The 13,848-nt window shown below is 33.1% G+C and overlaps 1 long non-coding RNA gene across 1 annotated transcript; it reads right to left on the bottom strand.

The window, feature by feature from the left end:
* Positions 1-5,048: 5,048 nt before the first annotated feature.
* LOC148599860 (uncharacterized) lies at positions 5,049-6,894 on the bottom strand. Its single transcript, XR_015918013.1, has 3 exons — positions 6,757-6,894; positions 5,883-5,925; positions 5,049-5,413 (listed from the first exon to the last, which is right to left on the bottom strand). It is a non-coding gene; the product is annotated as an uncharacterized LOC148599860 (long non-coding RNA).
* Positions 6,895-13,848: the final 6,954 nt, after the last annotated feature.

Genomic DNA, 13,848 nt, shown 5'->3' with positions numbered 1-13,848 from the left:
CCACGCTCCATAAATTGGAATTATAACTTCGAAGTTCTTATGGATGCCGTCGAGGACTATGCAAGAAAATGGATAAAACGAGAACAAGAAGACATTGATTCTCTGTTAGAGTTGTTAAAGGCCGTGAGGTTTTTAATTTTGAAACGAATGAAAGTTTTAAGTAGTTTAATGAGTGCCAAGGCGACGTCGGTTTTTAAAGACCCCGATGTAGCAAAAACATTGTCTACTATACATGACAAGTATGTTGTCGTACCAGCAGACAAAGCCCAAAACAACATTGTTTTTGTCTGCAAACAGTTTTTACATTCAATGTGTATTATCAGAGGTAGACATAGAAAATAATAGAGTGATAAGACCTATACTGCTACCACACTCTCCAAAGAAGAGATTGTGGAAAACCATAAATCTGTGCTATCCACTTTTGGTCTTTCTACCAAGGACGATGATTTGATTTACCGTCTATGGACTGGATTCCTGAAGAACACAAGAATCCATACGAACAAAGTTTCATAGCTGGATATGCAAAATATCCCACCAAACCTCTTTCAAAACTTTCAAAGAGGGTCTACAGTTCTACCACAATACTTGTTACTCCCGTAGTGGTATTAATTCAATGTGGATCCTGAAAAAATCGAAAGGTTTTTTGAAGACAATCAGTTCAATACTATTATCTGAATATAATAGCATTAAAACCTACGATTGTTCAACACTGTATATTTCTATTCCCCATACTCAGTTAAAATCCCGACTTAAAACATTATACATCGTTATTTTCCAAAAAAAAAAAAAATGGTAAACGTAGATACAATTATATAGTTCTTGGTAGAGATTCCTAATACTTTGTAAGAAATAATTCCAAATCATCTTCAAAATAAACAGGAAGATGTTTACAAAATGCTGGAATTTTTAATCGACAACATATTTGTCCAGTGTTGTGGACGTGTTTTCAATAATCGGTCGGCTTTCCAATTGCAACAAATTGTGCTCCTTTACTTGCTGACCTATTCCTTCACTCTTATGAGGCTGACTTTAGGTTACAGACCAGCAATTCAACCAATGAGCATTTGGAACGTACGCAAAAATAGTCCTACGCAGAAATTACCCCTGTTCCTCATAGTGCTGTGAAAAAGTTCTCATCTCATTTAAAAAATTTAAACAGTTTCTGAAAGGAAAAACATTTCTGTACATTTTATAGGTGCATTTTGCTTCTTGTGATGTGAAGCCTAATCTCCATAATGATTTCTAAATATACCCCTATCTTGTGAAAACACTGGGATTTCCCATGCTATTTATAGACACTTCACTTCCGGTGACCAGTACTGCACTGCAAGTCTGCTAACCCCACATGCAATTCTGAGGATTGTGAGCTGACATATGTAGAATCTTGCTGATATATAGTCCTCTGCAGGTTAAAGTTAAGGTAAAGTCCAGAGAAGCCATTGAATATTGTGAAATTAGCATAGAAGCCTATGGGAAGTGGAATTAGTGGTTTTTAGCCTTTATAGCTGATCTGATCCGAAAGAAAGAATATCGTTTAGCTAGATCCTTTAATCTCTGTTTCCGCTATATAGATGACGTATTATCTTTAAACAATGCTAATTTCGGGGATTTGATACACCGCATCTACCCCAAAGAACTTGAAATAAGGGATACTACAGACACTGTGAAGTCAGCCTCATATCTTGACTTACACTTAAAGACCGATGATAAAGGAAAACTATTGACCAAACTTTACGACAAACGTGATGACTTTTCATTTAAAATTGTCAACTTTCCTTTCATCTGCGGTAACATCTCTTCAGCTCCTGCGTATGGAGTGTTCATATCACAACTCATCCGTTATGCCAGAGCTTGCCCAAACTACACAGACTTGTTGTATCGCGCTAGAATTCTAACAAATAGGCTTCTGGAACAGGGTAATGGAACAGGGTAATATTGTTACAAGATTGAAGTCATCACTACAGAAGTTTTATGGTCGTCATCATGAACTCGTGGATCGTTATGGTGTATCAATCTGCACCATGAAAACTGATTCATTCAGCGGGTCATAGTTTTTCTTTTCTCGTTTGTCTACTCGGTGGGTGTTTCTAGAAAAGCAGAGGACGCTTACCCAACGGTGCACCTGGTCCATGCTCCCAGTATAACGAGTTAGTGTTAAAACAACAGAACAAGATACAGAAAAAGGGTTAAGGTTAGGGTAAGAGTCAAGGATAGGGTTAGGGTTAGGTTGTATCTGACCTCAATCATGCGTACAAACATACATACAGACATACACACGTACATAAAACACGTACATACAAACACTCATGTACATACAAATACACACACGTACAAACACACATGTAGAAATACACATTCAAACAAACAATGTTCTATAAACCATATAAAAACGAGTTTAACCCGGAAAAAGTGACAGTTGTACATAGACTGTCGTAGAGTAAACATGTTCCTCTTTTCCATTTGTTCAAAGTCTTTGAGTAGAATGAATAGTTTAAACAGACATATGAGATTAGTTCACCGTTAAAATTTGGGTCAGATGTTGATGTTTGTCCAGGGTTATGATTACGTTTGGGTTAGGGTTAGTTGTTAGGGTTAGTGTTAGGGTCAAGGGATAAGACTAGACTCCTACATAGAAGTAGTATCTTGGAATGGGTTGAGGATTCAGTTTAGTTAATTCGTTGGTTAAGTTATGATTTACGTTTGGAAAGATCAATATCAAAATAGCTGTAGTAGGAGGAGGTAGAGCTACAGTTGGAATCAGATTAAAGTTTTGGAACGAACAATAACAAATGTTAGATGCAAAGAAAGAATGATGAAGCGGACAACTACGTGAATGATAATAAAAGAGATTAAGGGGAATTTCAACAGCACGAATTTTATCTTAAATTGAAGTTCAATGAAGCACATGATATAGTTTCATAAAAATTAAATATAGAGAAGATTGATCTAAGCCCTAATTTTATAAAAAAAAAATAGCAAAAACAAAAAAAAATATATACAATAAAAGACGGTAGGTAATGTATGAAGGGAATCAAAACATCGAAAGTAATAAAGAGGTAAAAAACAAGCTATAACAGACCGTAACCAAATTCATGCCTTTGGTAACAATAATACCCCACTTAAAATAACAGAAGTCAAGTTACTTAGGAGATGACAAAATGAAATAATCTTGCAAAAAAACTAAATCTTGATCTTCCGATTTAAACTTGAAAAGTAAACACGACAAAAACGAACCCAGCAAGCAACACTTACCGTTTGCAGCAAATGAATGCTGCAGAAAGAACGATCCCGAATACAGCCAGCAACAACTAGAATACGCCCATATTCGAGCACCAGCAGATAGAAGCAGTAGGAAGAATGAAGCCAAATACGACCAGCAGCAGCAGAAATATCCCCATATGTAAAAAGCAGCAGCAGAAATACCCCTCCCCAATTACGAGCAGCAGCAGCTGGAATACACACACCTCCTTATTCGAACAGCAGTAGCACCAGCTACATTACTTCGACAGTCGAGCACCAGCAGATAGAAGTAGATAGGACCCGTGCAACCTGGTTTATCTGACGATATTAACGATATTTTTATGACTGTGCAAAACCAAGATGCTTTGACGACAGTAATACACCAAGATGCTTTGATGAACTGGCTACTCCATGACCCGTATACAACCAATGCACTCATGTTTTCCAAAGCACGAAAGCCTGATTCCGAATGAAACTCAAGAATTGCAATCCAAAAGCCCAGCAGATGGGAACATTTTGTATGTATCCGACAGTTGACCGCTGAATGCAGATGACTATAAAAAGAAATGGAAAAGAATACTGGTTCACTTCGTGAATGACCAGCGAAGGAGATGGACGTACATGGACAATAAAGATTTACTATGTAGTTCCCTGTAGAGGAATTCACTTAGAAGAAGTCACCAGTAGTGATGCCGTACATGTGTAATGGACAAAAGAATGTGCCAACTTTAAACCAAAGAATGAACTGACAAAAGAAAGTGAAGCCCCAAAAAGACCTCGTGGTAGACCAACTGGAGAAAAGAAAAAAGTCGACCAGAAAACAAATGTGATCCTTATAAATGGAACTGCATTGAGAAGATTTCGGAACAAAGAAAATTTTTAGGATGTATTAATAACGTAAAACGTACAACGTCGGAATATCAATTACAAGAGGAAACCAGAGCGGAATCCTTGTATACGACTCGATGACCTCAATAGATCAAGAAAGTTTCAAAAGTTCAACTAGATGAATCATATTGATCTAAGATGCCAGAACCTTATGCGATGAGAAGATAGTTCATCAAAAAAGGAGGAGCAATATAGGATATTCAATGAAAATCTAGTTCAAAGACCAGAAGTCATGTAAACCGAGAAATGAAAGGAAGTGAACATTAAATAGAGTGAAAAAAACAGCCTTGACGCCAATGATACTCAAATGGGAATACTACCTATAGTAAAATAGTATGAAATTTTAATTTTTTCATATCCCAGTCCAGTCAAAATGTTTTTGCGATGTACCATGTATAATAAAAATGGACATTTTCATATCAACAATACATTATTTTCTTTTTTAGACCAATACAATGGTATCGCATTAGTTAAAATAGCTTAATTATTTAAAAAAAAAGTACTTTTCACCAATATTTTATGACATATTGGTATTGTTATTCTCCTGAAGCAAGGAAAATGTTTTCCCAATAATCCATATGCAACAAATATGGATATTTTTCACATAAAAATTACTTTCTATTCATATTTAGAGCAATAAGATGGTATCGCATAAGTCAAAAATACTCTAGTATCTAAATATTGAATATATTTTACACCAATTTTATGAAATTTCAATATTTTCATACTCAAAGACCAGTGAAAATGTTTTCACAATGTACCATGTATAATAAAATGGACATTTGTCATATCAACAATGCAATATTATTTTTTATAGACCAATGAGATGGTATCGCATCAGTTAAAATAGCTAAATTATTTCGAAATAGATTGCTTTTATCACGATGATCTAAATTCAACAAATATGGACATTTTACACATAAAAAACAGTTCTATTTATTTCATATTGAAAGCAATATGATTTTATGGTGAAAAATAACTGTGGTACATTTAGATGCAACATGAAATCGATTCTCTTCTTCACTTTCGGTCGTGTTTGTATCTAGAAAAAAATTATACACGATGCGGAACGGCAAAATCTTTCCCATTTTTTGCATTGTTTTTATCCATGTTTTTCTTTGAGAATCCCTCCTTTCACGAAATTCAGCACCGCTTAATATTCCCATCACCACTAATGGACGTTTGTCCCAATTCGTGTCTGAACTTTGATCTTGCAGACATCTCAAGCGAACTGCATTTCTAGAACAATTAATTTGGCATTGATATACCCAGTATGTACATAGAACTGAAAAGAGTACCGGTAGATAAATTATTGGTGTTGAATATAAATTTTTAAGAACCATATCTACATCAAAAAATCGAATTAATTGTTTACACTGGACTTTGATTTCTTTCTATAATGTGCATTGAAATTTTTTTACATGGTTTTTATACAATAACTAACACAATGGCGAGATGGTATAATCATATATTTGTACATGTTGGTCCTGAAAATAACTATGTTTTCAACTGATTTTTTTTAAACTTATGAACTACTGCGTTACTATTTCTATAATGATTTATCGTAAAAAATGATAGATGTAAGCATGGATGTACGGAATCGTAAAAAACCTTGTGTATTAAATGGCTTCTCTTGATACAAGTATTGTTTTAAAGATATGCTATATTGAATAGGCACACTAAGAAAGCAATTTAAATTTTAGTTAAAGTAATAAAGTCAAAAAAAAATTGTAAAGATTTGGAATTCATCATACCTGTAGCTTCGTTTGCTGTGTATATCAACTCGTTTTGATAATCCTTTAAAGTATATGAAACAAAAACAAATAAAATTAAGGTATTTAACCATGATGATATCCTTGAAACTAACGTGTGATCATACGGGTATAAGATATATATTTAAAGTGCTTATTTCAAGATTAGAATGATTGTTGGCACAATATTTATAGTTTTGATAGAGTATAGATTTCCAGTGACTACTGTATTGTTTACAATTTACTCATTCATAGACATTTAGCATTAGGACAAACATTTGTCACTTTATCAAACAATTACTCTTACAATGTATGCAGGTATAGACGTAATACTTTTCATACTTTAAAACAAAAGATGTAGTGAGTAACTTGTTAATCCTTTGTGTTTCTAAGCCCTTGGACGTACATTTTGATAATTGTTTTCGAATACAGTCTAATATTTATGAATTTTATTTTGTTCTTTTTTTTATTTTGTTTTGTAACAAAACAAAAAACAAAACAAAACAAAACAATACAAAACAAAAAACAAAAAACAAAACAAAACAGAACAGGAATAAATGAACAAATTGATTCATGAATATAAGGCAAATAACAGAGGTAACAAAAATACATGCATTTACCAGAATTAAACGTATCTATTACACAAATCATCACACATTGTTTTGACAAAATGATTGCCTTGAAGGTAAAGAATAATCAAGGGAACCAAGGTTATAACGGTTATCAAAAGAATGTAATCCAGGGACAAAGACCCGACATGGAAACAGACATACACAACAAAGAACATAAAGTAACTAAAATCATACGTACATTTTACAAACTAACAAAAACATGAATGAGGAACTTCAGGGATTTGAAGGAAAAACATACAACCTACCCTGTCAGAGCTACTTCTTACAAGTGTATACTAGTTTAAACATTATCAAAAAATGAAACTGTTGTTGAATTACAAAATAAAACAGAAATCCAAAAATCGGCGATCCACAAAATTTTGAAAATGTGTGCGTATTTGAGAAGGTAAAAGGAGAAGCTGTGATGTCTTGTCTGTGAAATTTAAGAATGATAATATAATGATATTTGCTTTCACATATGCTTGAAACAGAATGCGGCAGATCGTACTTAGGTCAATACAAGTGTTTATCATTTTTTCAAGTTAATTTGATAAAATTAAATATAGAATTATTTTTGCAGCATCAACTATATCTTCATTCAACAATCCAATCAAGATTGCATTGCCCCATTCCCCGTTGCCCCATACCCCATTGCCCCATGCCCCATTCCCCATAGCCCCATCCCCCATTATCCCAACCCCCTTGCCCCATTTGAACCATCCCCAATTACATCGCATTATTTCTTGTTGTTTAATCCCTCTTCCCCCAAAAAGAAAAATGAAAGTAAATGTTTTATCATGCACATATAATGCATTAAGATGAACAAAGATTTGTGCAATCAATATCAATTTTAGAATCTGGCAGCCGGGTTTGAAAATCACCGAAATCACGCGATAAATACATCGTAAATTATCATTACTCGGGGCTGCATGAGAAATAATCATGCTAAATATTCTAACTATTAAAACTATAGATGAATATATTAATTGTTAACAAATCTAGGTTTTGAAATGACTGTTAATTCAATTATATTTCTCAACAATGACATATTTCTGCATATTGTATGAATGCAAACAGTTTTAATTTCAATAATGGTTCAAAATTATTGTTTAAAATATTTAAAAAATGAATATTAGTATCCGGTTGGTGGAACACTCATATTTCAATAAAAAATTTTCAAAATGAAAAGGTTTTGCAAAGTCTATGTATGCAAAGAGTAATCAAGGGAACCAAGGTTATAGCGGTTATCAAAATAATTTAATCCAGGGACAAAGACCACACATGGAAAACAGACATACACAACAAAGAAAATAAAGCAACCAAAATCATACATACAAAGCAACAAAAGTAAATGAGCAACTCGGACTCCACTAAAAACATTTTATATATACCTATCAGGGTAAAACTGTTGTATGGAATGTTAGAATTGTCAATATAAGTATAATGTAGATGGCTGTGATGCATATATTTCTGACCAAACTTGTAAAAATGAGATGCTTATGCAAATTAAATGGGTGTGAACACTAGACATTTTCTTAATTGTCTTAAATTATGTTTTAAAATGTAAATATTTTCAAAACAAGCATCATGTATGTAGCTGCAACACATGGTCATAGTTTTCCTTTCCTCCTTTGTCTACCCCGGACTGGACTTTTTATGAGCAACTCGGCGGGTGTTTCTAGAAAAGCAGAGGACGCTTACCCTTCCGGTGGACCTAGTCCATGATCCCAGGTTTTAGTGGAGTCCGAGTTGCTCATTTACTTTTGTTACTTTGTATGTATGATTTTAGTTACTTTATATTCTTTGTTGTGTATGTCTGTTTTCCATGTCTGGTCTTTGTCCCTGGATTACATTCTTTTGATTACTGCTACAACCTTGGTTCCCTTGATTACTATGTCAGTCAAATTCCTCACAAATGACATATTTCTGCAAATTGTTTGAGTGCAAACAGTTTTAATATCAATAATGGTTCAATAGTATTGTTTTTAAAAAAAATGACAATATAAGAGTCCAGTTGGTTGTTGCAACACTCATATTTCAATCCAAAATCTTCAAAATGACGTATTTTTGCTAGATATATGTGTACAAACTTTATATATCAGTCTTAATTTTTTTTTATAAAATGTTAAAATAAGTATTATAATAATGACTGTGATACATATATTTCAGACCAAATTCTTTAAAATGAATTTTTTTGCAAATTGAGTTCGATCACTTGAAATTTCCTTAATGGTCTCAAGTAATTGTGAAGAATGTAAAAAAAATGTTAAAATAAGCATCATATGTGTGAAAATTGTATGAGTGCGAACAGTTTTAAATTTAATAATGGTCCAATATCATTGTTTAAAATATAAACAAAATAGCAATATATGTATCCGTTTGATGGTGGCGACACTCATATTTCAATCCAAAATCGTATAAAGGACATATTTTTGCTAGATGTATGTGTACAAACACATTTTTATATACCTGTCAGTCTAAAACTATTGTACAAAATGTTAACATTGTCAATATAAGTATTATGTTGATGGCTGTGATACTTATATTTCACACCAAGTTCTTAAAAGTAAGATGTTTTTTGCAAATTAAATGATTGCAAACACTGGATATTTCCTTAATGGTATAATATTATTATTTAAAATGAAACAATTGTCAAAAAAGCATCATATATGTGACTTTGACACATTTATTTCAGTCCGTTTTCCTAAAAATGACATATTTTTGCAAATTGTATGAGTGCGGCCAATTTAAATTTCAATAATGGTGGATTATTGTTATGTTAATATTACACAATGGCAATATGAATATCGAAAATCTTCAAAATTACATATTTTTGCAAAGTGTATGTAAGCAAACACTTGTGTTATATACCTAACAGTCAAACACTATTGTATAAAATGTTAAAATTGTCAATATAAGTACTATGTTAATGACTGTGATACAAATATTTCAGTAAACCTCTTATAATGAGATATTTTTGAAGTTGAATGAATATGAACCCTTGAAACTTCTTTAATGTTCTATAATAATTGTTAAGCATGTAAACATTGTCAAATTGAGCATCGTAAGTGGGGCTGCGGCACATTTATTTCAGTCAAATTTTTGAAAAATGACATATTTCTGCAAATGGTATGAGTGCAAAAAGTTTTCATTTCAATAATGGTCCAAAAGTTTTCTCTACAAAATGGCAATATTAGTATCCGGTTGGTTGTTGAGACACTCATATATCAATACAAAGTCTTCAAAATGAGATATTTGTGTGATTTGAAAAATTGTAATGACTTGAAATTTCCTTAATGGTCCAAAATAATTGTTTGAAATGTAGAAATTGACACAATAATCATCATATGTGTGGCTGTCAAAGATGGCAATATTAGTATCCGGTTCGTGGTTGCGACACTTATCATATATGTCAGACAATTGAAAGGGAATCAACGTTTTCAATTTAAAAACTGGTCTTGTTTTTAATTTTTAATATAATCAATATATCAATATTAAAATAATGCAAGTGTCTGTGACAAAATTATGTCAGTCTAAATTTTCAAAAATGATGTATGTTTCGGAATTGTATGAACGCGAACATTCTACAAATAAACAAAACATTTACTCTTTCAATTGCTGTGACAATCATAGAATTATGATAAGTACGTTGCTTAAGAAAAATCAAGGCTAAACATTTTTTTTTTCGATTGACCAATCAAAATTATTCCCTCGCCCCATTCCTCATTGCCCTATTCATTTACTCAATTCCCCATTCCCCATACCCTATTCTCCATGCCCCATACCCAATAAAATGGGAGGTTTATTCCAAACAAGTACTGTAAAATTTTCATGTCCCTACTCAAACATTATGACAGAGCTTGCCGTAACTACGCAGACATAAAAAAATTAAACTTCTGGAAAAGGCCTTTGTTAATACAAGATTGAAGTCTGATGATTTCCGCTAGACTTTTGTTTCCCTTGATTACTCTTTCAAATACGTCGTTATTCGAAAGCTGTTTTGGTTTATGTAGTTTCACAAATTTGTTATTTGTGTCTGTATTTTCCTGAATTACATTATCTTTTGCTCGCTAGAAACTAGGTTCCCCTGATTACTTTCTTACATACACTACATATACTGTTGTTATTGAAGAAAATGAACACTATATAGTAATAATTCATTTCCACTTTTAGAGAGTAGCAATCACTCTGGAGATAGATTATTCACTAACAGACCAAATTTGTCTCTGAAAATATTTAATTTATCTTTTTAAAGGTACACATATTCAATAAGTATCAATTTCTCATTAAAGAACTTAAAAGGGAAGAAAATGTGCGATAAAACCAACAAAAAATGTGTTAAAATAGGGATATAGTTGTAGGTAATGGGTACATTTTATGTAGACACTTTTGTTACATGTCAAAATAACTTTTTTCTTCAAAAATAATAATGTTTACAATGTTTACGTACATCGAAATTGTTTAACCCGGCGGGGTAGTTGTCTTTTTGACATATTCACCATATCCTATTCTCATTGTTTCACCGAGAGTGCTAAATATATACAATGTAGCTTCTATTTTAAGTTTCGTTTTTAACTGCTTAGCGAATAAAACAGATACTTTTTTTCTTTTTCCAATCTTTCAAATACAATTATAATTTTCATGTATTGTATTTATGTTTACCTGTAATTATAAATATGTAGGTATAATTTATGTAATACATGTAAATCAAGAAGGTACACTTACAGGTGTTCTACCCCCTTCTGGACTGAAATTCTAAACATAGTAATAAAATGCAACCAATCAGAATTTTTGTTAGGAACTTCATGTTGTACAACAAGATAACTATTTTAGAATTTTTCAGATAGTTCTTATTGACTAATGACATGTCAGATAAATTTAAAACTGAAGTTTTTTTTTCACAAAATAGCTAGCATATGGTACAATTTTTTTTACCTGCGTCAACGTAGACTCACAAGTTTTCTTGGAATTCTGGCCATCTGTGAGAAGGCATTTTTGGGAGAGGTGCCACAGATCATATTATTTCAATGGATGGTTATCATGGTACTTTAAATGACGCTCAAGTGGCTTTTTTTGTTCACAACATATTCTAATGAACATCGTTTAATGCAGGTATTAATGTTTTAGAGAGTCTTAAGTGAACGTGCTTTTCAACAAATGGTCGGCATTCCAATAGGAACAAATTGTGCTCCTTTACTTGGTGATATTTTCCTTCACTCTTATGAGGCTGACTTTATAGATGATCTGATCAGAAAGAAAGAATATCGTTTAGCTAGATCATTTCATCTCAGTTTCCGCTATATAAATGACGTATTATCTTTAAACAATCCTAATTTCGCGGATTTGTTACATCGCATCTACTCCCAAAGAACTTGAGATAAAGGATACTACAGACATTGTGAGGTCAGCCTCATATCTTGACCTATATTTAGAAATCGATGGTAAAGGAAAACTATTGACCAAACTTTACGACAAACGTGATGACTTTTCATTTAAAATTGTCAACTTTCCTTTCATCTGTGGCAACATCCCTTCAGCACTTGTGAATGGAGTGTTCATATCACAACTCATACGTTATACCAGAGCTTGCCGAAACTACGCAGACTTTTTGTATCGCGCTAGAACTCTAACACATAGGCTTCTGGAACAGGGTTATGTTGCTACAAGATTGAAGTTATTACTAAAGAAATTTCATGGTCGTCATCATGAACTCGTGGATCGTTATGGTGTATCCATCTCCTCCATGAAAACTGATTTATTCAACGAGTCATAGTTTCCTTTCCTCGTTTGTCTACCCCGGAATTGACCTTTTATGAGCAACTCGGCGGGTGTTTTTAGAAAAGCAGATGACGCTTACCCTACCAATGCACCTGGTACATGCTCCCAGTTTCTAGTGGAGTCCGAGTTTGCCCATTTGCTTTTGTTACTTTGTATGTATGATTTTAGTAAGTTTATGTTCTTTGTTGTGTATGTTTGTTTTCCATGTCTGGTCTTTGTACCTTGATTACATTCTTTTGATTACTGCTATAACCTTGGTTCCCTTGATTACTCTTTAAGAAATGACCTTTGAAAGTGTCAAAAATCAATCCGTGTTTCAACCCTTCTGCGTTTTAGACCCTCCCTGAACATTTACATGTTTCAGACTAATAAGATATATTTTGGTTTTTAGACATATCAAGAGGTATCACAGCGCGAGGTACTATTCTCATTCGGACTATCTACCAAAGACGATGATCGTGATTTACCGTCTATATACTGGATTCCCTAAACTACACAAGAATCCACATAAACAGCGTTACATAGCTGGATTGGCAAAATGTACCATCAAACCTTTTTCAAAACTTTCAACTTCTATACTCACAACTGTCAAAAACGGTCTCCGGTTCTTACTCCTGTAGTGTTATTAATTCAATATGGATCATGAAATATTCGAAAGATCTTTTGGAGACCCTCAATTTAAGATTATTATCAAAAGATAAAAACATTAAAACCTATGATTTTTCAACACTGTATACTTTAATTCCCCATACTCAGTTCAAATCCCGACTCAAAAACATTATACATCGTTGTTTCTTCAAAAAAAAAAAAAATACAAATATTATTTCTTGGTAGTGATTCCTCATACTTTGCAAAAAATAATTCCAAATCATCTGCCAAAAATACAGAAGACGATGTTTTCAAAATGCTGGAATTTTGATCGACAACATTTTTTCCAGTGTAGTATACGCGTTTTTCAACAAACGGTCGGCATTTCAATGGGAACAAAATGTGCTCCTCTACTTGCTGACTTATTCCTTCACTCTTATGAGGCTGATATTACAGCTGCTCTGATGGACAGAACATCGTTTAACTAAATCATTAGATCACAGTTTTCACTAGATAGATGACGCATTATCGTTAAATAATCCTAGTTTCGGGGATTTGATACACCACCCCTCTACCCAAAAGAACTTGAGATAAAGGATACTACAGACACTGTGAAGTCAGCCTCATATCTTGAACTACACTTAAAGACCAATGGTAAAGGAAAACTATTGACCAAACTTTACAAAAAACGTGATGACCTTTCATTCAAAATTGTCAACTTTCCTTTCATCTGTGGCAACATCTCTTCAGCGCCTGAGTATGAGGTTTTCATATCACAACTCATATGTTTTGCCGGAGCTTGCCAAAAACTATGCAGACTGTTTGTATCGCGCTAGACTTCTTACCATTAGGCTTCTTGAACAGAGTTATATTGCTACAAGATTGAAGTCATCACTACAGACGTTTTATGATCGTATTCATGAACTGATGGATTGTTATGGTGTATCCATCTGCACCATGGAAACTGGACAACTCGACATAGAAAAGCAGAG

The sequence above is a fragment of the Perna viridis genome, chromosome 13 (assembly GCF_037379345.1).
Source record: "Perna viridis isolate PV_CMFRI_1.1 ecotype Kerala chromosome 13, ASM3737934v1, whole genome shotgun sequence".
Lineage (NCBI taxonomy): Eukaryota > Metazoa > Mollusca > Bivalvia > Mytilida > Mytilidae > Perna > Perna viridis.
This window is presented reverse-complemented; position numbering and strand designations above follow the sequence as displayed.